Source organism: Desmodus rotundus, chromosome 10, assembly GCF_022682495.2.
Source record: "Desmodus rotundus isolate HL8 chromosome 10, HLdesRot8A.1, whole genome shotgun sequence".
Taxonomy (NCBI): domain Eukaryota; kingdom Metazoa; phylum Chordata; class Mammalia; order Chiroptera; family Phyllostomidae; genus Desmodus; species Desmodus rotundus.
This window is the reverse complement of record NC_071396.1, coordinates 44,014,066-44,039,681: the sequence shown is the minus strand read 5'-3', so window position 1 is coordinate 44,039,681 and position 25,616 is coordinate 44,014,066. Positions and strand designations below refer to the sequence as shown.

General features: G+C 40.4%; 1 protein-coding gene and 1 non-coding gene across 5 annotated transcripts in view; one reads left to right on the top strand and one right to left on the bottom strand.

Moving 5' to 3' along the window:
- CDC42SE2 (CDC42 small effector 2) overlaps positions 1 to 25,616 on the bottom strand; it is a 91,758-nt gene that overhangs the window by 41,138 nt on the left and 25,004 nt on the right. For 3 of the 4 annotated variants that reach the window (XM_053912203.2, XM_053912202.2, XM_071219486.1), the window contains one exon: positions 20,002 to 20,168. The gene's annotated coding sequence lies outside the window, so the exon portion shown is untranslated. The remainder of the gene's footprint in view (positions 1 to 20,001; positions 20,169 to 25,616) is intronic. The other variant, XM_053912204.2, reaches the window with a different exon arrangement.
- Positions 9,536 to 9,666, top strand: LOC112301625 (small nucleolar RNA SNORA31). Its single transcript, XR_002974508.2, has one exon. It is a non-coding gene; the product is annotated as a small nucleolar RNA SNORA31 (small nucleolar RNA).

Here is a 25,616-nt window from a genome sequence, read left to right as displayed (position 1 = left end):
ATCATCACTACACAGTAATTATAATTTTGGGCTGAATCAGTACTCAGTGACTGTGGTTGCCACTGCTGAAACAAGTAACACTGGAATTAGTTATTCTTTCTTAAACACCTTGTGTTTTCCCTGAGTTAGGAACTGCTGAGCTCTTCATTTGCTAGTTTCCCTATGTATTTACATCAGAACCATAGAAGACTTTAATTAGATCTCTAGAAGACCTGTCATTTCCAAATACCTCAACATATACGTGGATGCGCTGCTTCAGACTCTTTGGTTTCTTCACAGAACTACCTGGCCTCCTGCTGCAACCCTGACCCCTGCGCTGCAGGTGTGTCTCCTCAGTTCCTTTCCTAGCTTGACGCCGTTTCTGAGGACTTGACTATGCCTGCCCTCGGTTTTCGTCATCCTCAGCTTCTTTTGTAAAATCATGTACTCCAGCAACTTCTTAAGAAAGGGTAGCTGGAAGGAAAAATTTTAAACCCCTGCATTCACCATCTCATCAATCACTGGGCTGACTACAGAATGCCAGGTTAAAGGCCTTTTCCTCGGGAGTTCAAAGGCAGTTCCACTGCCGCCGCCTTCCAGACTTGGTGGCATTTTCACTTGTTCTCCTTCGTAGGTGACGTTTCTCCCTCCTCTGAAAGGTTTAAAGGTTTTCTCTTTACTCTTGGAATTCTCAAATTTCATGAGATGTAACTTGTTTGGGGCCTTTTTCATGCATTGTGCTGGGGACTGGATGAACTCTTTCAAAATAAAGAATGACGTCCTTTAGTTCAGAAAAATATTAGTATTTTTACCTACATCAGTACCTGTATCACTGAGTTTTTGTGAGAATTAAATACTTATACTTAATACACGTGAGTGCACAATGATGTTATTATTTATCCATTTACCAATTTGTTTGATCACCATTGCTTCCTGCCTCCCAATCCTCCTCCCTTTAAAGTTCCACTTCCTTCTTTATAAAGTATACTTTAAGAGTTTTTTCAATAGCATGCACATTTTTTTAATAGTCACCGGCAAGTAGTAAGTTTTCAGTCGCTTCTCTAAAATTGTGGAGCTCTTAACTTGGAAATAATTTCCTTACAGAAGAGTTGCTAAAACAGGACAGGAGTGTCCCGTGCACCCTCCACTCAGACACACCAACTGTGAGTTACCGCAATGGCTGTATCTCCCCTCCTCTCGTGGCAGTTTACGTGCAGAATTCCCGGCTGACGGTGCTTTTCTTCCAGTCCTTTGCAGATGTCATTCTGAGCTCTATTTCTGCTGCTGAGAAATCAACTGTTCATCTAATTTTTGTTATTTGACTGCAACCTTCTTTTTTATGTATGGAGACTTTGAAGACTGAATTTGAATTTGACTCCAATTTTATAAAACCTCTATTTCAGATTTATTTCTATTTATTTAGGATTCTTTCACTTGTTTCTACTCTATTTGACTTTTACTATTAATATTTTCATTACTTCAATATTCAAAGTTTTCATTTTAATAAATTTTATTGGTATCTTTTACAAATTCACTTTGGTGTCTTAAGCCTTTCATTTAGACACTTTAAATAGACTTAATTTATAGTATATTTCTGATTATTCTAAATCAATTCTCAGTCTTCTAATTAGCTTTATTGGATTGTCTGCTAACTCTTCTCTCATACTGAACTGTTTCCTTGTAATTAACTTACAGTAATTTCACCTTGATTAAGAGGTTGTTTTTCTGTAAAGTCCGGAGCTGCTTCGATGAGGAAGATTCCCCCAAAGCAGTTTGCACTTGCCAGTGCTCAGATACCCACAAGGGAAGTTCACGAATTCAAGTACACGTTTTTTTGTCTTTACATTTTAGTTATTTTAAGAGAGTGGGAAAGGAGGGAGAAAGAGCAGAGAGAATCAATGTGTGGTTGCCTCTCATGCGCCCTCTACTGGGGACCTTGCCCACAACCCAGGCATGTGCCCTCACTGGGGATCAAACCTGCGATCCATTAGTTAGCAGGCTGACACTCAATCCATTGAGCCACACCAGCCAGGGCTCAAGTACACATTTTAATTTAATTTCTTGCCTTAGGTTCTCATACCACATGGATAGTACACATTTATATTGCACACTGGTGTGTAGGTACAAGTGTGCAAAGACAGTATGGTGTGAGGTTTAGAACACAGACTGAACTGGTCAGCCTAAGTTCGAATCCTGGTTTCCTCACTCACTAGTTACATGATCTTGAGCAAGTTACTTCACCTCCGTGTGTCTCACTTTGTTCTACAAATGCCGTATTCAATTGTCTCTACTTTGAAAGTTTACGTGAGGACTAAATGTGCAAACTTAAATTGCTTAGAATAGTGCTTGGCACACAAGTTCAAATAAATGTTAATACTTTGTTACTATTATCACCATCATTATATCAAGTTTTTCTCTCCACCCCGAGAACTGAGCAGGGAGGGACAAACTCCCTTGATGCTCACCTAGGCAAGTGGACAAAAAATGCTATAGTCTGCCTCCCTTTCTCAGAGGGAGCAGCACATGTGTAAAAATACATGAGTGTGTTCATTATAACTTGTGTTAAAAAGGTTAAGTGAAATAGGAGAAGTATTAAGGTAAACGAAACTGATTTAAGCCAATTAAATGAATCCTTTCGATAGCATATTTTCTTTCAAAGCAAATTTGCATGTACATGTAATTTATGTCTATGCATAAAATAAGATTAACAATGTAGATGATTTTCAATGGATAGCTGAGTTAGTAATTCTGATTCAGCTATCGGTTATTAATTGTAAACATTTTTTTCATATAATAAATTGTATGTAGTCGGTTTTCTCTTCTTAGTCTCACGCCCTGGATATCAAAGGATTAAACTTAGAAGGGAATGCCTGCTCAATACCTACTTACTCCTGAACTGGCTGCCAGGTCTGTTTTGCAAGGAAAGGATGAGCAGAGGTAATTAAAAGGCCTAAGAATGAGACTGGAACCCCTATCAATCTCTCGGGGATGTGAAAGTCACCTGGACACAAACTGCAGTCATTTGTCCGGGTGTGGGACCAGGGAGATGCCAGGCCCGATCGGTGCTTCAGTGCGTCCCCAGAGAGGAACACGGTCGCGGCGATTTACCTTTGATTCCTACCTGCTTCGTGACAACTGCTTTAGGACTTTTGTTAACTTGGTATTTTCCCTGAATAAATGAGGTGTTTTCAGCTGCCACTGCTATTTTTTGTCTTCAGCTGGAAGACTTTTACAAGACTAATTTCTAATGACAACAGAAGTATGTCATGTTTTTCAAAGAACTCTTAGTTGTACTAAGTTTCTGCACTCCCAACACTGCCACAAAAATTAGCATCAGACTGTATTATCAAAGTGCCTAACATCGCACCTGGCAGAAGGTAAGACATGCCTTATGTTACTAGGTTTTCAAGTTTCCCTGGAGGCAAACATGAAACAATACTGAGTCTCTAGCACCTGACACAAAATGTCATCTAAGTTTAAAATGGTCTGAAGATTTTTCTTGTAAAAGAAAACTAATGATATCCCGAGGAAAAAAGTTTAGCTCAAAGAATTACATATGTAAACAATATCGTTCTAGTTCCAGATGGAAGTGATGAGCATAAACAAAAAGCTTCTGCTTTACTTATATATTTCTCATCTTTAGCAAGTTAAACAATGACAATACCTGTGACAAATGTTTGCCCAGTGCTAAAGATTAACCAGACTCTACAATTTATGTGCAGCTTTGGAGCTCTTGGTCAAATATAAACTGTTTGTTCAACAGTTGCTTAGGTCTTCATATGTTGACTCTAAGGCTAAATGAGTGTTCCTATTCTTAGGGTATACAGTGAAAAGAAAAAAATACGTAGAAAAAATAAGCCCTACATAAAGTTATATGGGGGTAGAGTGGGACATGGAGAAAATCCTTTTTAAAGATTCAACAAATATAGTGCTATAAGCTTTATTGCCAATAAAAACAATCAATTTTTACAAATAACAAAAAACTAGGAACCCTCATAGAATAAATAATGTTTAATTGGACACCTGGTACTAAGAAGATAAAATTTACATTTTAAGCTTTGGACAAAAAAGAGCTGATCTTTTTCATCCAAAAAGGTTTTGTCTTTTAAATCCACAAATGTACAGTACTATCTGAAAATATTTTTAAAAATCCTAGAGCCCTGGCTGGTGTGGCTCAGTGGACTGAGCACGGGCCTGCTAACTAAAAGGTTGCTGGTTCGATTTCCGGTCGGCGCACATGCCTGGGTTGCAGGCCAGGTCTTGGGGGCATGCAAGAGGCAACCAACAGATCTCTCTCTCACATACTGATGTTTGTCTTCGTCTCTTTCTCCTTCTTACCCTCTCTCTAAAAATAATAAATTAAAATTTAAAATCCTAGAAAATGTCCTACTAAAACCCTGTAAGAATTTTACAGAGGAAATGAGAAGAAACAAAATTAAATCAATGTCATCAACTGCAAATAGGTACCCGATACCTTGTATCAACCTTATGTTCTTAGGAGCACATAGAGGTAGGTATATGCTGCCTTTAGTCAGAATGAGTGTATTTTTCCAAAAGAAGAATCAGTAAACTCTTCAGTGAAACACACTGCAGGGAAATTAAACTCACGGGCTCTCTGAAAACTCAGCACCTCTGTGGCTGAAGTAATACAAAAGTTCAACTGTCAAAGGGCAACACTTGCTGTTACCTTTACCTTTAAAACCAGTGTTATCAAAAGCACTGAAAGTGCATTTATATAATTACTTTTAAAAACATGGTAAAATGACATTCCCCCAAATTAAGATATCTGCATATTTTCGATGATCTTCAAAACATCTTATATAAAATTATTCAAATAAATCTGTTATTCTCCTTGCATAGCCCACACATGAACTTTGTAAGAGTAAGATGTTTTACTAAAATTAAGAACAATTAACTTGGAATTTATGTGATATGATATTTAAAGATACATTCTGCACTGCAGACCAACACAGAATATCCAGACAATATGGAAAAGAGCTAAAAGTCTCTGAAAGCACTAATGGACTTGACCAAGGACCAGTCTGGGTTGTGAATACCGTTACAGAAAAGGTAAAAATGTATCTAAGTGGAATTCCGGTTGGTGGCTAAAAACTGGTGCCCTTTTTGGTTACCTGGAGAAAATAACATCAGGAAAAAAAAATACTTCACTATCACCTTTTATCTTCCAGCCCAAAATAAAATTTAATATATTTCCATAAACAGTGTTGGCTGTTTACATATAAACATAAAAATGTTTTAAAATAGGTTCTATTATAGCACGATAATCTCAAAGACACTAGTCAAGCAAGTTCAATTTGAGGACAACACAGAAAATAAAAATATCTGAGGTGTCACCATCAACTGAAAAAAGTTTTCCATTGCTACGTTAAGTGTAAATGCAGTGTAGTATCAGTGAGGAAATTAAAAAGTACACACACACTCACCTCCTTTTTAGTATGTATTTTTTAATTATGAGGTGATCAATATCCTGACACCACCTCCTAATAGATAACAAGAACAAACTTCGGCATATATTTTAACTGTAAGAGTTCACCATACATATATGTATGTGTACAAGTGTACGTGTTCAAGGTACTGCTGAGCAGTTACTCTGTCCTCAGCTCCGGGAATACCATGGTCAACAGAAAGTGACCCAAACAGAATTGAACACTTGAAGAAACGTATTACTCACTAACTAGGTTAATATAAATATGTGGTATGCATCTTCCGTAGGGTCACTTTCTGTTCCACTTGTCTACTTCAGAGGTAATTCTTTTGGAGTCCCGCACGGTCAAGTCCCAGGACAAGGGCGAGGAGAGCTGGGCGCGCGAGCAATCCACAGTCTGACGCTCTGTTTCATTGAACTGCTGGAGGGGAATCTTACTATCTGCACCTGCTTCAGGCTCTGATGGAGGCAGATAGGACAAAAATTTCGATTATATGGACAACAACTCCAGGCTGCTTAAGGCTCAATGAGAAGGTGGAAAATGAGTCACCAGAATGTTTGCATACGTCACAACAGAAGGCTAATCTATTGCAATTAAACACATAAAAAAATCAATAGAAGTGAATGCTTTTGTGCCACATCATACATTGGGTTTTCAATCATTCTTTTTTTGGCAGAGAACACAGTGACAAGATCTCCTATCTGGACATGCTGACAGAATGATTTTTCCTACAACTATGATTGCAGTCTCCACAGCTACATTTTCCATCAGGATGGGGCTCTGCCTCACATCTCTCACAGTCCAGATGCTCCTTAATGAATACTTACCATGGTGCTAGAGGAACAGCAGCCACCCAAGTTCCCAGCGATCATGCTGTTTCTATGTGGGCGGTACATGTAAAAGGAAAACTACAGTTGGATGAAGGCAACCAGTCTGGCTGCCATTTCACCCACCGATGATGCTGTGCTGCTACAAAAGGTCAGAGGGGGATTTTTCTGATGTAGTTTAAAACAGAATCTTCATTTTCATATTCAAATTAAAGCTTGAAATAATGAAAAGCTTTGATAACAATGATATAATGATTTCAGAAATAGAGAATACTAATCAGTTATCGAAGAACATAAACTATTTCTGATTTAAAACAAATCATAGTGGGTTAAATAAGAAACTCAATATTCGTGGATTCTCAATTCTATTTTGTGAGAGATATATGTACATATATGTATGTGTGTGTGTGTGTACATATAAAATCAGTGACAGAAAACTTCCCTAAATTATAAAGAATGGTCCAACTAAATGGTAAATCCATATATGGATGGGGAGGGTCACATATTATACTATGTATGCTCACAAATACCATCTCACTTAATTTTCACAATCCAACAGGTTAAGTATTACCCTTCCTTTGGAAATGAGGAAACCATAGCTCAGACACATTAATTAAGTAGCCTGAAGATAAACCATTTTCTCTATATTCTTTTTTTTAACTTCTAGTTCAGTGCTACCTTAAATTACAATTATTTATGACACGCTGATTTTTGTCAGCTCCACGAGCAGACCCTGAATTATCGTCTCTCTTACAGCCCCTGACATGCCAGTGTTTGCGCGCGCGCGCGCGCGCACACACACACACACACACACACACACACCTTAACGAATTAAAACACACAGTACCAGGGAATTCAGCACTGGAAGACCTGTGTTCAAAACTAGATTCTACCATGTAAGTTTTCTGTTATGACGATTATACCAATTTTGCAGGATAACTATTAAGGCAGGGTCAGTTTCTCTATGATTTGGGCTAAGAAATGCTTGTAGGGGGACTGTCCTGTTCACTGTAGGATATTTAACAGCATCCTGCTCCAACCTAGTAAATTCAAGTAGCACCCTCCCCACCAATTGTGACAACTAAAAATGTCTACGATCACTTGTCAAATGCCCCTGGGACGTGTTTTCCCCCAGCTGAGAACCACTGCTGAAGGCAAAAGTATTATTAAACTAAACCGAAAAAGAAGTGTATTATTTCCCTCTATTCCAGAGAATCCCCTTTAGATGGGAGAAAATAAGGATGAGATTCCCTGAGCCAAGCCTCCAAAGACACTCCTAAAAGCAGCGATCAGCAACAGAAAATTTTAATATATTAAAGATGGCCACAAATTCGTAGTTATTCCTCCAAATGAGAGAGAAATTCCTACACTGAACTCAGGTGACCTTAGTGACGGACGCCCTTGCCCAACAGATTGAGGCTCGTGTCGTGTCATGGACTGACGAGGGCATAACAAGCCTTGTTTGTACTTTCTGCTCAGAAGGACAGCCCTGCCGGGAAGACACACGCGCAGGCACACAGACCCCAGCTGAGCCCGGCCTCCAGCCCTCTCATCCAGTGCACCAGACGTGTGAACACAGCTGCCTTGGATCCTCCCGTCCAGCCCACCTGCTCCCTGAACACTCTCCAATGACCTCTGTCGACGCCACATGTAAGAGAGAGCTGCCGAGACCTGCTCAAATTCCTGACCCTCCAAATTGAGAGATATAAGAAACACTTGTTTTAAGTCACTAACGTTTAAGGTAGTTTGTTTTCATACAATCTGTATATATTTTATATGACTATACTTTTCAATTAAAGATTTGATGTGTTTTGTTTTAAAGGAAATCTTTGTATAACTACACTGACTTGAAGAGGTAATCCAATTCCCATCAAGATGACGATCACAGACTTTCAGTCCCTTCCTCCAAAATAAAGCCCAGGGGAAAAAGAAGTAAATCTGGATTCCAGGAATAACAACATCAGGAACAACAACAAAAGTAAAACTGATGGGCGACAAAGAACTACTGAACGTGTCTGAGGAGAAACTGGTAACCTGCCGCCAGGAGCAAAAGGCAGCAGAGCGAGGAGCTAGGAGACAGGTTAGCTAGAAGCATTTTCAGCTTGTGCCCTTTCCTCTCCCTCCTTGGCCAGCTGTTGTCAGTAGGACCAATCAGGACAGCCTACAAGGCCTAAGGGGAAGCTCAGAAAAACAGGCAGAAGTGACAGCTGCCCTGTTGGCATTCACTCTTCCCAGCCCTCCACCCAGGAAAAAATCCCTCCAGAGTTGGTAGTGAATTACAATCGAAGAAAAGTACCTCTTAAAGTAAGTATCACTTCTTTCTAAGAGTTTACAACCCAAACCCTGATCAGAAGTTGCCTCAGCAGCAGCAGCCAACAGGAAAATACAACAACCATTCGGTAATGTCACGTGGCTGGCTGACCTGAGAACTCAGCTAAGCCCTCCCTCCTTAATCTCACCTGGATGGACACAAACTCAAATTTGGCTGTTGGCCATTCCCTAACATACGTTATTAGATTAAGCAGATAATGCCGAGTCCTAAGGGATCATTAGCTTAGCAGCCAAAATAAAGAGACATCTATAACATAAAACCACTGTAAAAAAAAGACAATACACTAAACAACTCCCAGCATCTGAAGCAGAACTACTGGACTGGACCATCGGAATGCACACCCGGGACAAAGGGATGAGATCAAAACTGTGACGTCACACAAGATACCATGAGAATAAATCAAGTGAAAATACTAAGTACGAAAAATAAACACCCAGATGGCAACAGGAGTTCCAAAGGGACGAGAGGGGGGAGTAAATCATTTCAAGACAAAAATAAACATTTTACAGAATAGAGAATAACTTCCCCAGAACTGAAGATAGAAGAAATCAAGATTTAAGGGCTCAATGAGCCAAATAAGATGTAAGAATAAAACTCATTCCAGAAAAATCAGAATACTGTGTAAGACGGTAGGACTTTTAGAAAGTATTCTAAAGTATCCACAAGTAATCCTGAGTAACCCAGAAGAAAGCAGAACACCTGCGTGGACAGAAAGGCTGTACTGCCACACTCGTGACGGGCGGGAACACCCAGACGCGGCCTCCGCATCTAACGGTCAGGTAATCACGTTGTGTTTCAGTAATGAATTATATGTGGTGTTGAAAAAAGAGAATGTGTTCATCAAATTTGATTATTTAAGGGCACTTAAAAAGCCCAGTAAGCATGAGAAATTTATATTAAAACTATATTCAGCATTTAATTTCTTAAATTATTAAAACTTAAAAACTTTTTCGCATCCACTGATAGACCTTGAACAATCTAACGGTGTTCTTTTGGTTTGCACTAGGCTGCGAAAGAAGAAAAACCCCTGCACTGTCTGTCTGTCTTTGGGGCAGCCCAGATTGAATAGGGGACTACGTCTGAAAAAAATAAAATTAAATTAACATAAAAAAATAAAAAACCTTAAAAACTTTTTAAAAATTTGACAAACTTGGTTGCTTGTGTTTTGAAAATGTCTAGACTTCACCAAGAACAGGCCAACAATTGCATTTTAGATATAATTCACAGAAATAATAGCTTCCAAGAGTACTTAAGAGTATTTTTACACTAAAGGAAAATATAATGTAGCTACTCTTACTGAGTGAGCAGCTTATGACAGCTTTTGGACTTTTCAAATAACAAATTATGGTGTGGAAAATTTCAACACCCATTCCGCCAAAGAAAAGTACTGGTCGTCTTTCTACTCAGTGCTTTATCTTTTTATCAGTCTTATTAGCTCAGCTCACATGAGCCCACTGCTGCCTTGACTTCTGGAAGGTTGCCCCAATTCCTCCCTCCCAGGCCTGCCTGCCAGCGCTGCAGCTGCACAACCAGTTCCGATTAAAATGTAAGTCTTTGAAAGAAGGTCTATGGCACGGGATATAAAAGATTTCATTATCTTTTCTCAAAAGGCACAGCGAGGACTAAGCCCAAACCACACCGACACTTGCACCCCTTTCTCACTTAACGCTTTATCTTGGGAATCGGTAAAAGCAGTAACTTTTAAAAACTGCCTCCCTCAATTTATCACATGGAGATAACTAGTTTCAAATAGATGGGCACTTGAGTTATATCTGATCTCTACCACTACAAGCCTGATGCAAAGGATTTTGCGTATTCACATATGTGGAATACAAAGACATGAATCCAAACCTACAGAATTTCTCTGTAGGATAAATTCCACAACGTAAAACTGATGGATCAAAGGGTTTGCATATTTAAGTTTTGGTAGGCATTTTAAATTTTGACAGGTTTTCCCAAATCTTCTAAGATAATGTACCAGCCAAAAGGAAAGGGCTCGAAGTCCTGTTAAGTGACAGGTCACCTTTGCCCAGAAATCTGTTCTTATTCTATAGTTTTTGACTGAAAGAGCTTTGCTCAGATTACCAACAGTCACGATTTTTAACCAAATTACCTCAGCTGGACTAAGACAGTAATTGTTTTCTTTTGCGTAGATAAATCTCTAAATCTGGGAAAATACAGAAATCAATATAGAAATGATGACGTGAACCAAAACCTACCATATTAATACAAATATACTTGATAGCACGAAAGTAAAAATTATAACGGTATTTGAGGCTCTACTTATGTGAAAGACAAGAAAATGTGATGCACTAAACTTGTAAGTTTAATCTATTGGACTTTTAAGAATTATTTAAGTTTTAGGGGGAATTTATTTGCTTTACTGGTAAATCTGCTTTGCTAACTGCTTGAAATATTTGAGGGAACCAGAGAAATATACCTATAACTTACCCAATGGAATGTCTAAGAATGCAAGTTATTAGGTATAAAAGTATTGGTCAACATTTAACAGTATTTACTCCCTCCCGTGTCGCATTAAAACCCAAAGATAATACATACAGCACTGAACAGCGCGTTTTATGGGTCAACCATTTTTAAGGAGAACCACAGAAAAAGAGAATAACCATAGAATATGGTCTTGGATGTAGAAATTTTCCAGTATTAAGATGAAGACATTTCATTTTAATTTCATTCCCCATAATATAGCATTCTTCAGTGAGTATGTACCATAGGTGCTCAAATAATGTAGTTTCATTCAATATCATTTTGTTACATTATGGATAAGGGGAAAAAGAAATTGATTCCTGGCCAAGACTACTGTCTGTGCAGCTGGCATGTTCCCCCCAGGTCTGCGTGGGTTTTCTCGGGCCCTCCGGTTCCCTCCCGCATCCCAAAGAGGTGCCTGTGGGGTGAACTAGCACGTCTACACTGTCACAGTCTCAGTGAGCGAGCGAGTGTAGGTGTGTGGCACACCCTGCGATGGAAGGGCCTCTAGTCCAGGGTGGGTTCCTGCCTTGAGCCATGAGCTTTTGGGGATGGGGTGGGGGGTGGCTACCCTCGACCCTTGAACTGGAAGAAAAAGGTTGGAAAATAATGATCTTGCTTCTTTTTACTAATCTTTCTACATTGTATGTATAGCTCACACTTATTTCAATATTGACTATTTGAAATCTTTTGATTCTTTATTAAGAAGTTTGGTGACATTTTTGTGATTACAGATATGCCAACTCTTGTTTTTTAGCAATTAACCTGTGGTAAAATTGGTTTCACTGTATGTCATTCGCTTAAAGTAGAAATTTCCAAGAACCTATCTATAATGTTAAGTGAGGACTTACTATATGTCGGAGGCATTCACAAACATTATTGAATGGTAATAATGAAACAGGTATCTTAAATGTGACTACTTCTTTCAAAGAAGAATGGCGTCTTTTATAAAAGCATGTCATCAGCCTATATAGCACAAAACAAGCAGAGCGTTTTCTCAGGCCGCCCCGAAAAACACTCCTCAATCAAAACCACGAAAGAGCTGTTTTATGATTTCTTCACGGAACTCACGGCCTTTACAGTGAGGACATACAGCGACTGCTACAATAAACTGCAGTTGCTGCGGTGAGGATTACTGTACGTTCTATGGTTAGCTGCTCACTGGGACCAACATTAAGGCCACAGTTCTATTTACATAAGCGTGGTACAGCCCCTCACTGTGGCAATTATTTCCAGATACTTCTACCCTGGACTATTAACCAAATTAGTCTCCAGTACTTTACACTATGAAACTATGATCAGACTTTAAAGATATTCTCTAACTATACATAAAGGCAGATAAATTTGAGGTTACATTGCCACATGGAAGAGCTAATGCCTGTTATTCTATTCCCTGAATCTCCCAAGCTCCTTTATAGATACTTACAAGTTAGGATAGGGAAACTCAGGGGCAATGTTTGAATGAACATTCCATTCTAACTCTGCTTTTTTTCTTTTTTAAGTTCTTTATTTTTCAATTGCAGTTGACATAAAATGATATATTAGATTCAAATGTATAACATAGTGATTAGACATTGGTATAACATACGACGGGATCATGTCGTAAGTACCGGTCTGACACCATACAGAGTTATTAAAACAGTATTGACTACATTCCCTATGCTGTGCTTTACACCCTTGTAATGTTTTATCACTGGCAATTTGCACATCTTAATCCCTTCCCTTTTCTCACCCAAGCCCACAACATCCCCTCCCATCTGGCAACCATCAGTCTGTTCTCTGTATCTATGAGTTAGTTTGTCGGTTTATTTTGTCTAGATTCCATATACAAGTGAAATCATATGGTATTTATCTTTCTCTGACTTACTTCACTTAGCACAATAACTTTAGGTCCATCCATGTAGTTGCAAATGGCAAGATTTCACTCTTTTTACAGCTCAGGAAAATCCCATTGTATATATATACCATATCTTCTTTATCCAATCATCTATTGATGGACACTTAGGCTGCTTCCATATTTTGGCTATTGTAAATAATGCTGCAATGAACATACAGATATATATGTCTTTTCAACTTCATGTTTTGGGTTTCTTCAGCTAAATACCCAAAAGTGAAACTCTGGGTCCTTCTTTTTCTCTTGCTCTACAGCCTTTGTTTTAAAGCCTATTTTGTCTGATACTGCTACCCATGTTTTATTTTTGTCATTTCTGTTTTCATGAAATGTCTTTCTCCATCCCCTTTACTTACTTTCACTCAGATCTTTCCATCTGAGGTGAGTCTCTTGTAGACGGCATATGTAAGGGTTTGTCTTGTTATTCCATTCAGACACTCTATGTTTTCTGATTGGAGCATTTAATACATTTGCATTTAAAGTTATTTTGGTTGGTAGGCAGTTCTTCACATTTTGTTATTTATATTTTTATCTTTTTTTCTTCTTTAACATTTCTTATAATACTGGTTTGGTGACAATGAACTCCTTTAGCTTCTTCTTGTCTGGGAAGCTCTTTATCTGTCCTTCAATTCTAAATAACAGTCTTGCTGGATAGAGTAATCTTGTTTGTAGGTCCTTGCTTTTCATCACTTTGAATATTTTGTGCCAATTCCTTCTGGCCTGCAAAGTTTCTGTTGAGAAATCAACCAACAGTCTTATGGGAGCTCCACTGTAGGTAGCTAACTGCTTTTCTCTTGCTGCTTTAAGATTCTCTTTTTGTTCTTAAATTTTGCTATTTCCATTATGATGTGTCTTGGTGTGGGCCTCTTTTGGTTCATCTTGTTTGGGACTCTCTGTGCTTCCTGGACTTGTATGTCTATTTCCTCACCAGGTTAGGGAAGTTTTCTGTCATTTTTTCAAATAGGTTTTCAATTCCTTACTCTCTCTTCCCCTTCCAGCACCCCCACGATGACAATGCTGGTATACTTGATGTTGTCCCAGAGACTAAAACTATCCTCACTTTTGGGAGGGGGGTTCTTTTTGCTGTTCTAATTGGGTATAATTGGGTGTTTTCTGCTTATCTTCCATTCACTGCTCCGATCCTCTGCTTCAACTACTCTGTTGATTTCCTGTAATCTACTCTTCATCTACTGATTCCCGTTATTCTACTCTTCATTTCCAAATGGTTATTTTTTATGTTTTCTATCTCCATTTTTATGTTTCCTATCTCTTTGCTGAAGTTCTCACTAAGTTCATCTGCTCTTCCCCTAAGTTCACTGAGCATCCTTACAATCAGTGTTTTGAACTCTGCATCTGGTAGCTTGCTTGTCTCCATTTTGTTTAGCTCCTTTTCTGGGGTTTTGTTCTGTTCTTTTATTTGGGGCATCTCTGCCTCCTCATTTTGTCTGCCCCCCTGTGTCTGCTCCTGTGTATTTGGTAGAGCTGCCACGTCTGCAGTCTTGGTGGAGCGGCTTTAGTAGTACACGTCCTGTAGGGCCCAGTGGCGCAGCCTCCCTGGTCACCTGAGCTGGGCTTTCCAGGTGCACCCCTCTCACCCCATGTGGGCTGTGTACATCCTCCTGCTGTAGCTGAGCTTTGAGTGCTGTTAGCACCTCACTGTGAGGGATTTACCCTCAGGCTGATCGGCTGAGAGGACTGGCTGCAATCACCATGGAGGATTTGCTGTGCAGGGGCCAACCCCACAAAGCAGGGCTTGCTTCATCGGGGCTCTGGTGCCGAGTCTACCCCTTGAGTGTGTTGCCTGTGGAGGGGGTTGGGTGCTTCAGCATGATCGGAGGCTGTCCACTGGGTGCTCTGGCTCTGGGCCTCTCGGGAGGGGCAGGTGAAGGTCAGGGGCCACCTGGCATGAGCTACAAAGCAACGTGAAGGTGACTGACTTATGTGTTGGGTTTGGAGGTGCCTGGGAGAGGCCAAGCTGACAACTGAGACCCAGTGTTGCTAGTGCCAGGCCTGGGGCCACTCAGCAAGAGGTATGGGGTATGCAGAGGCCAGATGCTGCATGTTTGAGAGATTTTAGGAAAGTCAGCAACATGAGTTAAAACAGGCCACTTGTATCCAATTTTCTATAATGTGTACATTTCCTCATTCTGTCACATTTGGTGAACATATTATTCCTCGTGTGTGTGTGTGTGTGTGTGTGTGTGTGTGTGAAATCCCTAAACCTAAACCTCTAGGTAACTTCTAGTTGGTAACTACAAGACGCTATGAAGTCAGAAGAGAAAACTGGTAGGATCAGAAATCAGCCACATGACCACAAAACCAGGAAACTACAACTTTTAATCCTAAATATATTTTCTTCTGGGGTTTTTCCATGTCTAAAATTGATTTAACATTTTCTTATCACTAGCCAAAACACAGGCTATCAAGATGACTCAGTAATCAGACAACTGTAAAAATTAACTTATTCAACATGGACTCATTAAACTCCTACTACATGCTAGGCCCACGTAAATAAAATTTTAAGTAACAAATATGTAAAATAAAGTAAATGTTAAGTCAACAAGGTACCATACACATATTTTTAAATGCATAAAAACGAATCCACCGAAGAGCCAGGAAGTCCACAGACGGCCAGAGACTGAAAGCGCAGTGCAGTGTAAGTAGGCAGAGGTAACAGAACAGTGTCTAGTTCGTAGCTCTTACAACGTGAAAACAACGAACACTTTAAAGCCTGGTCTAAGTAGATGTCAAACAGAATTTTTAAAAGTTCTTAATAAAACAAAAGTAAATTAATCTCACATTTTATTTCTAAAAAATACGAAGAGGCTGGCTTCATGCTCAGTGGTGAAACATGATAAACATCCAGTTAATGTCAGCATTTAGTGAAACACTAGATACATTAAACTCATAAACAAGACAAGATGTTCACTATAATCACAATGTTCTAGAAGTTCTAGCCAATGCAATTAGTAAGTGAACCATCATGAGATATAAAATCTGCAAAGGATAAAGCAAAATTATGTTTAGTTACAAATAAGGACAGCATTCCCAGAAAAGCTAAGTGAACTGAATATAAGACTATTAGAAATACTAAGTGAATTTAGTTAAGTTAGCGGATGAGACCGAAGAGAAATAATCTTCCTAATGTTGACCGTACACAGGAGAGTTTGAGCAGCCCATCACGTGAAGAGGCAGCGCGGCCGTGGGCAAGGGCACAGATGGGCCAGTCAGACATGGGTCAGCACTTCAACTCCACTGCTCCTTAGCTGCATAAACCTTGATAAAGTCATCTCATGTCTCTAAATTTTCTCAAGTGTAAAAATGGTAACATAAATCTTGAAAAGTACACAGAGCCTGGCATTTAGTAGTTCAACTAATGTGCAGTAGTATTATTTACGTTATTAATAAAAAGAACGTGTCCCTTCCTTAAGTAAAAAGACATACTAAATATACACCATATATACCATATTAACCTTTCCAAAATCCAAAGAATCTTGAAGTTCCAAAACATATCTGGCCCCCAAATTTTCAATAAAGGATTGCAATCCTGTACATTTCTAATGTCTTCTTAGGGACAAAAAGAAATTAATAAGAACTTTCATTATTTTTTTTAAGTCAGCCAGATCCCAGACCCCCCACAACTGTGTTTTACAGTTCTAGAGATGCCAGTGGTTCAATAGGAGTCCCCACCAAAAAGCTAATCCACAATCCTTTTCTCCTAGAACCCAAACTCAGTAAGAACCTAGTCATTAATAGGACTGTTCACATAGTATCACCCTTCCAGATGATAAGCTCCATTAGCAACAGCATGGACTATGTATTTGTGTAACAGGGTGCAGCCAAGGTGGGGGGGCCCAAACAGGGATTTGTAATGGGGTCCAGAAGAGTTTGGAGATAATTGACTCCACACCACAGAGCCACACCGGCCCAGAATGCTGGCAGCTGTGGCCAATTGTGGGAGGAGCCGGAAATGGGGCTGCAGAGGAAGATTGGCGCTGGGATTTAAACCCAGGCACGGCAGCCATACCGAGAGAGAGGACCTTGAGGTTTTGGGGAAGGAGAGAGAGAAAATTGCAGTTTTGGGGGAGAAGAAAGAGAAAACTGCAGTTTTGGGGGAGAAGGGAGAGAGGACCAGAAGGCTTTGGTGGAGAAGAGAGAAAGGACCACGCGGTTTTGGGGAAGAAGGTGGGGAGAACCACGCTGCTTTGGCAGAGTGGGGACCCCGTGGCGGCGACACAGCTGATGGTGCCAGGAGCCTGAACCACAGACTTCTACTTCTTTTCCTGCAATACGGTACCCCAGACTGGGCAGAGGGAGAAGGAAGGACTGTGTGCATCTGTGGGTATTCTGAAGGACTTTAGTATTTTAATGAGGACATTAAGTCATTACTCTAAGTCTGTATAACTTTTAAATAAGTAATTCCTTTCCTTTTCACCAGTCTCTGGCATTGAGAGACATCTTTCCTCTGGCAGCAGGCAAGGCGAACCTAGTGGGGGAGGACACCCAGAGAAAAAGGGGGGGTCCTTTCCGTAATAGCATATTGTTCACCCGCCCCCGGAGAGTCGGGTCTGTAACATTTGTTTACCACCTTAACTCTTGTACTTATACTTGAATTCTATTTTTTAAAATATTTTATTGATGATGCTATTACAGTTGTCCCATTTCCTCCCCCCCCCCCCCGTCACTCCATCCGCCCTGCATAACCCCTCCCACCCACATTCCCTCCCTTTAGTTCATGTCCATAGGTCATATATATATAAGTTCCTTGGCTTCTACATTTCCTATACTATTCTTAACCCCTCCCCCTATTTTGTATCTACCATTTATGCTACTTATTCTCTGTACTTTCCCCCCTCTCTCCCCCTCCCCCTCCCCTATTGACAACCCTCCAAGTGATCTCCATTTCTGTGGTTCTGTTCCTGTTCTAGTTGTTTGCTTAGTTTGCTTTTGTTTTTGTTTTAGGTGTGGTTGTTAATAACTGAGTTTGCTGTCGTTTTTACTGTTCATATTTTTTATCATCTTTTTCTTAGATAAATCCCTTTAACATTTCATATAATAAGGGCTTGGTGATGATGAACTCCTTGAACTTGACCTTATCTGGGAAGCACTTTATCTTCCCTTCCATTCTAAATGATAGCTTTGCTGGATACAGTAATCTTGGATGTAGGTCCTTGCCTTTCATGACTTGGAATACTTCTTGCCAGCCCCTTCTTGCCTGTAAGGCCTCTTTTGAGAAATCAGCTGACAGTCTTATGGGAAGTCCTTTGTAGGTAACCGTGTCCTTTTCTCTTGCTGCTTCTAAGATTCTCTCCTTCTGTGTAATCTTAGGTAATGTAATTATGATGTGCCTTGGTGTGTTCCTCCTTGGGTCCAGCTTCTTTGGGACTCTCTGAGCTTCCTGGACTTCCTGGAAGTCTATTTCCTTTGCCAGATTAGGGAAGTTCTTCTTCATTATTTGTTCAGGTAAGTTTTCAATTTTTTGCTCTTCCTCTTTTCCTTCTGGTACCCCTGTAATTCGGATGTTGGAACGTTTAACGTTGGCCTGGAGGTTCCTAAGCCTCTCCTCATTTTTCTGAATTCTTGTTTCTTCATTCTTTTCTGGTTGGATGTTTCTTTCTTCCTTCTGGTCCACACCGTGGATTTGAGTCCCAGTTTCCTTCCCATCACTCTTGGTTCCCTGTACATTTTCCTTTGTTTCTCTTAGCATAGCCTGAATTTTTTCATCTAATTTGCGACCAAATTCAACCAATTCTGTGAGCTTCCTGATTACCAGTGTTTTGAACTGTGCATCTGATAGGTTGGCTATCTCTTGGTCACTTAGTAGTTTGTTTTTTTTTTTCTGGAGCTTTGATCTGTTCTTTCATTTGGGCTATTTTTTCTGTCTTGGTGGGCCTGTTACATAAAGGGTGGGGCAACCCTGGTAGCTGTGCTGTGATGGTGTACGTGGGGGAGGGTCCGAGAGGGAACAATGGCACTTGCTCCACTCTCTGCCAGTTTTCATTTACTCCCCCTAGTACCCACAAGCAAATTGGGCCCTTCTGGTGCTGATTCCCAGGTGAGGGGGTTTGTGTATGTTCTGGGCCCCTTGGGTCTCTCCAACGAACTCTCCTGTGAGGCTGGGAGTTTCTCCTGCTGCTTCAACCCCTAAAGGGTGTTTTCATGAGTGGTTTGAGGCTTTATTTCCCCGAACTGGAGCCCTGGGTTGCTCAGTCTGCTTTGCTCCCCCAGCATTCCTCCCAGTTTATCTATAAGTGAATGTGGGACCATGGGGTCTGCCTGCTGCAGCCTGGCCTGCCCCACTCCACAATCCACCACCTCACTGGGTCCAGCAGTCGCCACCTTGCCACGAGTCCCGTCCACCCCGGCTGCCCATCTCCGCCCCTCCTACCGGTCTGTATGAATGTTTCTTCTTTATCTCCTTGGTTGTCGGGCTTCCATACAGTTCGGTTTTCTGTCAGTTGTGGTTGTTTTTGTTGTTGTTCTTTTTAAATTGTTGTTGTCCTTCTTTTGGTTGTGCGAGGAGGCACAGTGTGTCTACCTACGCCTCCATCTTGGCCGGAAGAACAAAATCTTTTTTAAGAAAGAAAAAATCCTTTCTCAGGAGCCTCTTGCAGACTTCCCTTTCATTTCCCATTGGCCGAACCTGGGTCTCATGCCCATTCCTAAAACAATCACAATGAAATCACAATTGCACAAAGGCAATGAAATCTACCATAACTGGGATCAGAACAGATGCTGGTAACTATTAAGACCATCACTTCAGCGTTGGCTGCTTATTTTGAGGAAGACAGGCCTTGAAGAATGGCATGGTTTGGACTGGAGGAAACAAGAAAACAGACAAAGGAAGGGATGTGCCTAACTGAAGAAAGCGAAGCTGCAATAATACATGAAACACAGTGTTAGGGACAAATAATTCTCTTAAACTGGACTGCTGTCATTCTCACACAAGGGTTAACAGTCAGGAAGTGCGAGGAATGTAGGACAAGCAGTCCTCTTTCTAAGGAAAGGATTTACGTTATCCATGGGGGTATTCAGACTCACCACTGCTTAGCAACAGTCACCCACTCAGCTGTCTCCGGGTCGAAGACATTCCCTATCATGCATAGAGATGACTGCAGACTCACTGTCAGTAGTTGTTCCTTGAAGGAGTCTTCTCACTTGGGTTGAGGTTTCACTCAAAAGTCCACACAGTCACAACTGGCCCTGATCTGCAAATGAAAGCATACAATCAGGAGGCAAAAAGTTGCAGGGAGCAATTCCCATCCCCGATCTATAATTAACTGCTTCATATGAAAACTGAATTTAAAACACCAGATTCACCAAGCACTGTGTTTGAACTAAGCAACCTGTATTTCAGAGGTTGTAATATACTTATCACAGTTACCACCCTCTTCCCATCATATGTACATTTATCAGTGTCCACCATATACCAGATGCACTCTTCCCAAAGTTCTGCCTGCTGCGCAGAATCCAACACATTTGTTTAGTGGACCCACAATAGGCGGCCTCCACAGCATGTTAAAAAGATAGCTCCCTACATTTATGTACCAGAGGACAACATAAAAATCACGATTTCTGACGTCTCTTGGAGAAACAGTGGAAGATGGGGTGATAACGGGCCCATGTTTGCACACGGAAGCGCTCTGCTGGAACTGATCAGTGGCTCGTCCTCCAGTGCAGTGCTCCACTGGTGACGTCATCTCTCCTGCGAGTCCCTACCCCGGCCCAGTCATCTGTCTGGCCCCACTGGCATTTGAGCTCACAAACTCTGCTACTTCTTCATGCTGGCTCGCAGGCAACATTGATTACTATCAAAGCCAAGCATGTTTTTCACCTTGACAACACGGCATAGCATAGAGATAACCATACTGGCCTTGGAGTCACAGAGCCCTGGGTTTGAGCCAAATTCTACACACTACTAGCTGTGTGACCTCAGGCCTGTCGTTTACGAGCCTCCAAATAAACATATAAGCACTTAACACACAAAAAAACCCATCTAAAATCTAGTATGCTCAGGCTAAATGACAATCCAAAATCCACTGCTTCCTAAGACTTTTTTATCTCAATAAATCAGTGATACATGTAGTCAGTTCTCAAGCTTCAAAAGTCAGTCCTTATCAAATACTCTCCCTTATGCTCCCAAAACCATCACCAAGGCAGTTAATTTTCTCTCTAAAATATGTAATTTGGATATATTCTTAGAATCCCATTAAAAAAAAGCCCTTAAAAACAAACAGCAATTCCTGTCTCAGAATCACTTTCCTGAAATTACTTATAAATTCAACCATTTAAATAATGGTAGCTTGAAATTTCAAAGTTCCATATTAGGAGGAATATCGGTATTGCATTAAAAGAAAATGGGGGAAAAAAAGTAAATGAAGACAAAATGCTGGCAACGCCACACTTCGCTCCTGGCAAGGTGCCTGACACACTCCCCGTATTTCGTAAACTCACACGTTCCCTCAAATCTAAACTGAAAATGAACCTACTGTGTTTAGTCTGAAAGACAATTCGAACTAATAAGTGAGTTTAGGAAGGTTACAGGATTTACAAGATCAATACTCAAAAATAATTGTTTGTATAAAACAATTGTTCAAAGAACAATTCAAAACTGAAATTTAAAATATTATTTATAGTGTATCAGAAGATAATTAGGAATAAGTTATCAACTGATGTACAAAGAAGACAAATAAAGATACACATTATGTTTAAAACCCAGCAAATTCAACACATCTATACATATCAGGTCACTTATTTTTCACAGAGGCGCAAAGACAACTCAGTGGGGAAAGGACAGCATTTTCAACACAGACAACTAATGACCGGATATCTGTACCTTGTAACATACAAAAATTACCTCAAAATGGATCACAGACCTAAAAGGTAAAACGCAAAATTATGAAACTTCATGAAGAAAACGTAGGGGAAGATTTTTGTGGCTTCGGCTTAGACAAAGATTTCTTAGCTACAACACGAAAGCATGATACATGAAAGACAAAAGTGAAAACCAGGACTTCGTCAAAATGACTAATGTTCACTGGAAGAAAGTATATGAAAACCACATTATCTGAAATTAAACTTGTTTCCAGAATATACAAAGAACTCTCAAAACTCAATAATGGAAACCCCAACTTAAGACAGGAACAAATGACCCGAACACATTCTTCACCATTGATAGAACGCATTCTTCACCAGCAAATACGCACATGAAAATACGCTTACCGTCACTATTCATAAGGAAAACGCAAGTGATACAAAGCGTATGGAGCCACTGGAAGGAACTCTCTTATGTTGTTGGTGAGACTGTGAAACAGTAAAACCACTTTTGAATACAGTTTGGAAGTTTCTTAAAATACTAAACACAGACATACCAGACAACACAACCATTCCATTCCCAGGAATTTACATAAGGGAAATGAAAGTGTATGTCCACAAAAGACTGTTTAAAGCAGCTTTATCTGTAATTGCCAAAAACTTTGATACAACCCAACTGTCCATCAACAGGTGACTCAATAAAGGGTGGTACAGCCCTGGCTGGTGTAGCTTAGTGGATTGAGTGCAGGCCCACAAAGCAAAGGGTCACTAGTTCAATTCCCAGTCAAGGCACATGCCTGGGTTGCAGGCCAGGTCCCCAGTAGGGGACACATGAGAGGCAACCACACATTGATGTTTCTCTCCCTCTTTCTCCCCTCCTCCTCTTCTAAAATATATAAAATCTTTAAAAAAGTAAAGGGTGGTATAGTGGTCTTCTATCCATGTGGGGTATCTTCCATACCCCCAGTGGATGCCTGAAAGCACAGACAGTACTGAACCCTGTGTAGCCTATGTATGCTTCTTCCTTCGCATATATACGCCTATGATAAAGTTTAACTTATAAATAAGGCACATAAGTGACTAACAACAGTAACTAGTGTGGATACTGTGGACAAAGAGATGAGTAATGTGTCAAGCAGGAAGAAGTGGAACAGCACGAGATTTCATCAGACTCAAAATGGAACTCAATTTTAAACTTATGAATTGTTTATTGCTGGAATTCTCCAGTTAGTATTTTTGGACCATGACTGATCGTGGGTAACTGAAACCACGCAAATAATAACCACAGTAAGGGGGATTACTATAGCCATTCAGTGTATTGCTACTTGCAATAAAAAATAAACTATTATACATTCGTCAACATGGTTGAATCTCAAAATAAGTGTGCTAAGAGGCCACACCAAGTATATACTGTAGAATTCATTTAAAATTCTACTTTCTAGTAATACAGAGTTCTGCTGATTGCCCCTTCCTTTTCTCCCTTCCCCTGACCTAAAAGAAGCCTGAACTCTGTTGTATTTTCTTGAGACAGATTTGAGAAACTAATAGGGCTCCCATCTTCTCAGCTGGTACCTTCTCAATCAATGAACCTTTCCTCACCCCAAACTCTGATGTTGAGTTTTGGCCTTTCAAAAGTCAGGCACACGAACTTAGGACCGGTAACAGGAACTCAAACAAACCCACTCCCAAGAGCAATGAAAACATACGTCCACACCAAGAAAATGGGCGAGAGGAGGCAGCACGGGCCAGCAGTTAAGGAAACAGGCTCAGGAGTCAAGACAGCCAAAGCCCAAGTTCTGGTTCTGCCACTTACTGTGAAAGGCCAAGTATGGTTCACGTTAGGTTACTATGGGTAAAAGGCCCAGAACATGGCCTGATACAAGGTAAGCCCTCGGAAGTATGGCTACCTGAAGGGGAACTGTGTTTAATGTATAATGTAATATCATGACAGTAATTTCCTTAATAATCAGAGAAAAAATTTAAATACATACACACATCCACAGCAACTGAGTACAATGCAGTGTTTAAGAGTTTACTTGGATTTTGTTTACGGTCAGTATCAGGCTATTTCATTCATTCGGATTCTGATTGCCATGGAAAATTGCAGACAAGGTATTTTACCTTCCTGAGATTTGGTTTCTTTCATCAAAGATAAATGAAGACAATGCTACTTATCTCACAGGATTATTGTAAGAATGTAGTAAGACATATAAAGTGTTTACTTAGTATAATACTTTGCACAAACTAAAAACTAATACTATTTTATTACATACTTACATTATCTATTGTAACTAGAGTGACCACTCGCCCTTATTTACGTGTAACAGTCCCAGTTTATGAAGGTTTACACAATATAATTACCAATATAGTTATTTCCCTTTCCGTGTCAGTGTGTCCCAGTTTAGATGATGAATTATATGGTCACCCTAATTTATAACTGAAATATTTTCAAGATTTTGCCTTTACTTAGTTCTTCATGCTCTTTATTCCTTTTTAGGCACCTCTTTGCTCTCCAACTCACGAAACCCCTTCCCCAAACACAGAGTCTTCGGCTCTCCTTACCTCCTTATCCAGGTGCTTGGTGAATTCGATGCTTCAAACCAGGTTCCCCTGTTTGAAGGAGCGAGGAGATTCCACACTCCTCAGCAATGTCAAGTTTCCCAAACCTACTCTTTCTCTGAGTTCCAGCATAAAACCTAGTGACCTAAAAATTCCACCACCACCAACAGTGGATTACAATTCTAGCTCTCTTCAGGGATATCTATGACAGACAATGCCTTCACTCAAAGTAGAGAGTCTCTAATAACATGACTGTCACATACTGTGACAGCTGATTAGGAAAGATCATTAGAGGACCATTTTCACTCCTAAACAATTTAGGTGGGTTTCTACAGAATGAGTATATTAGACCAGCCTTGATTTCCTTACTCTTTGCTGGTTCCTAATAATCCAGTCAAAACAATGGCTGGCAGCTCAAATATCAGATAGCAGTTCTTAAGGGTTTTGTTCTTGCCCCCTTTCACTCTGTAAACGCTCCCCTGGGTCAGTTCAGTCCCTCCCCTGAGTTCAATTATCGTATGTATAGTGATGATAGCCCAATCTACTTTTCCAGCCAAAGCTCCCAGCTAGGGGGTTGCCACTGACCTCACATGTCCAACAGTGCACCTCCACCTGAACATGCTGCCTCAAGCAGAATGAACGCCACTGCTTCCCCACCCCTCGTCTACTCCAATCCCACTCACTTTATTTACACTAAATTCTCTTATCCAGCTCCCCAATCCAGCTCCCCAAACCAAAAACGAGACTATTACCCTGACACTTACCTTTCCATCTCTTCCCCCCCAGCCAAATGACAATCAAATTCTCTCAACTCTGTTTCCAATCTGTCTCTTTCTTCCCAATACCAGAGCCACACTGGTCAAGGTCTGGGCACCAGCACCATAACTTAAAAAATACCCCAGCAGCTGCTAACTGATCTACTAGTCACAGATCTCAGCACCTCCCACGCACCCCCATTTGGGCTAAAATGATCCTTTTACAATCAATGCCTGCTTTTGTTCTCTTTTTCTAACTTAAAACTCCCTTTAATGACTCACTATTATCCTCAGGAAGAGTTCAGTTCTTTAATACAACTTCCAAGGGCCCTTATGATCGGTTCCCACTTTTCTCTTTAACCTCCTTTACAGTTACTTCTACTCAATGTCCAATAATTGTGCCAACCACCCACTCAATTTCTTCCCTGCTCCTCAAAAACACCAGGCTCATCCTCTTGTTTACAGGGCAGTACACCTGCTGTTCACCTCTGCCTGGCACATTCCTCAGAGCTCATGGCCACCGCTTCC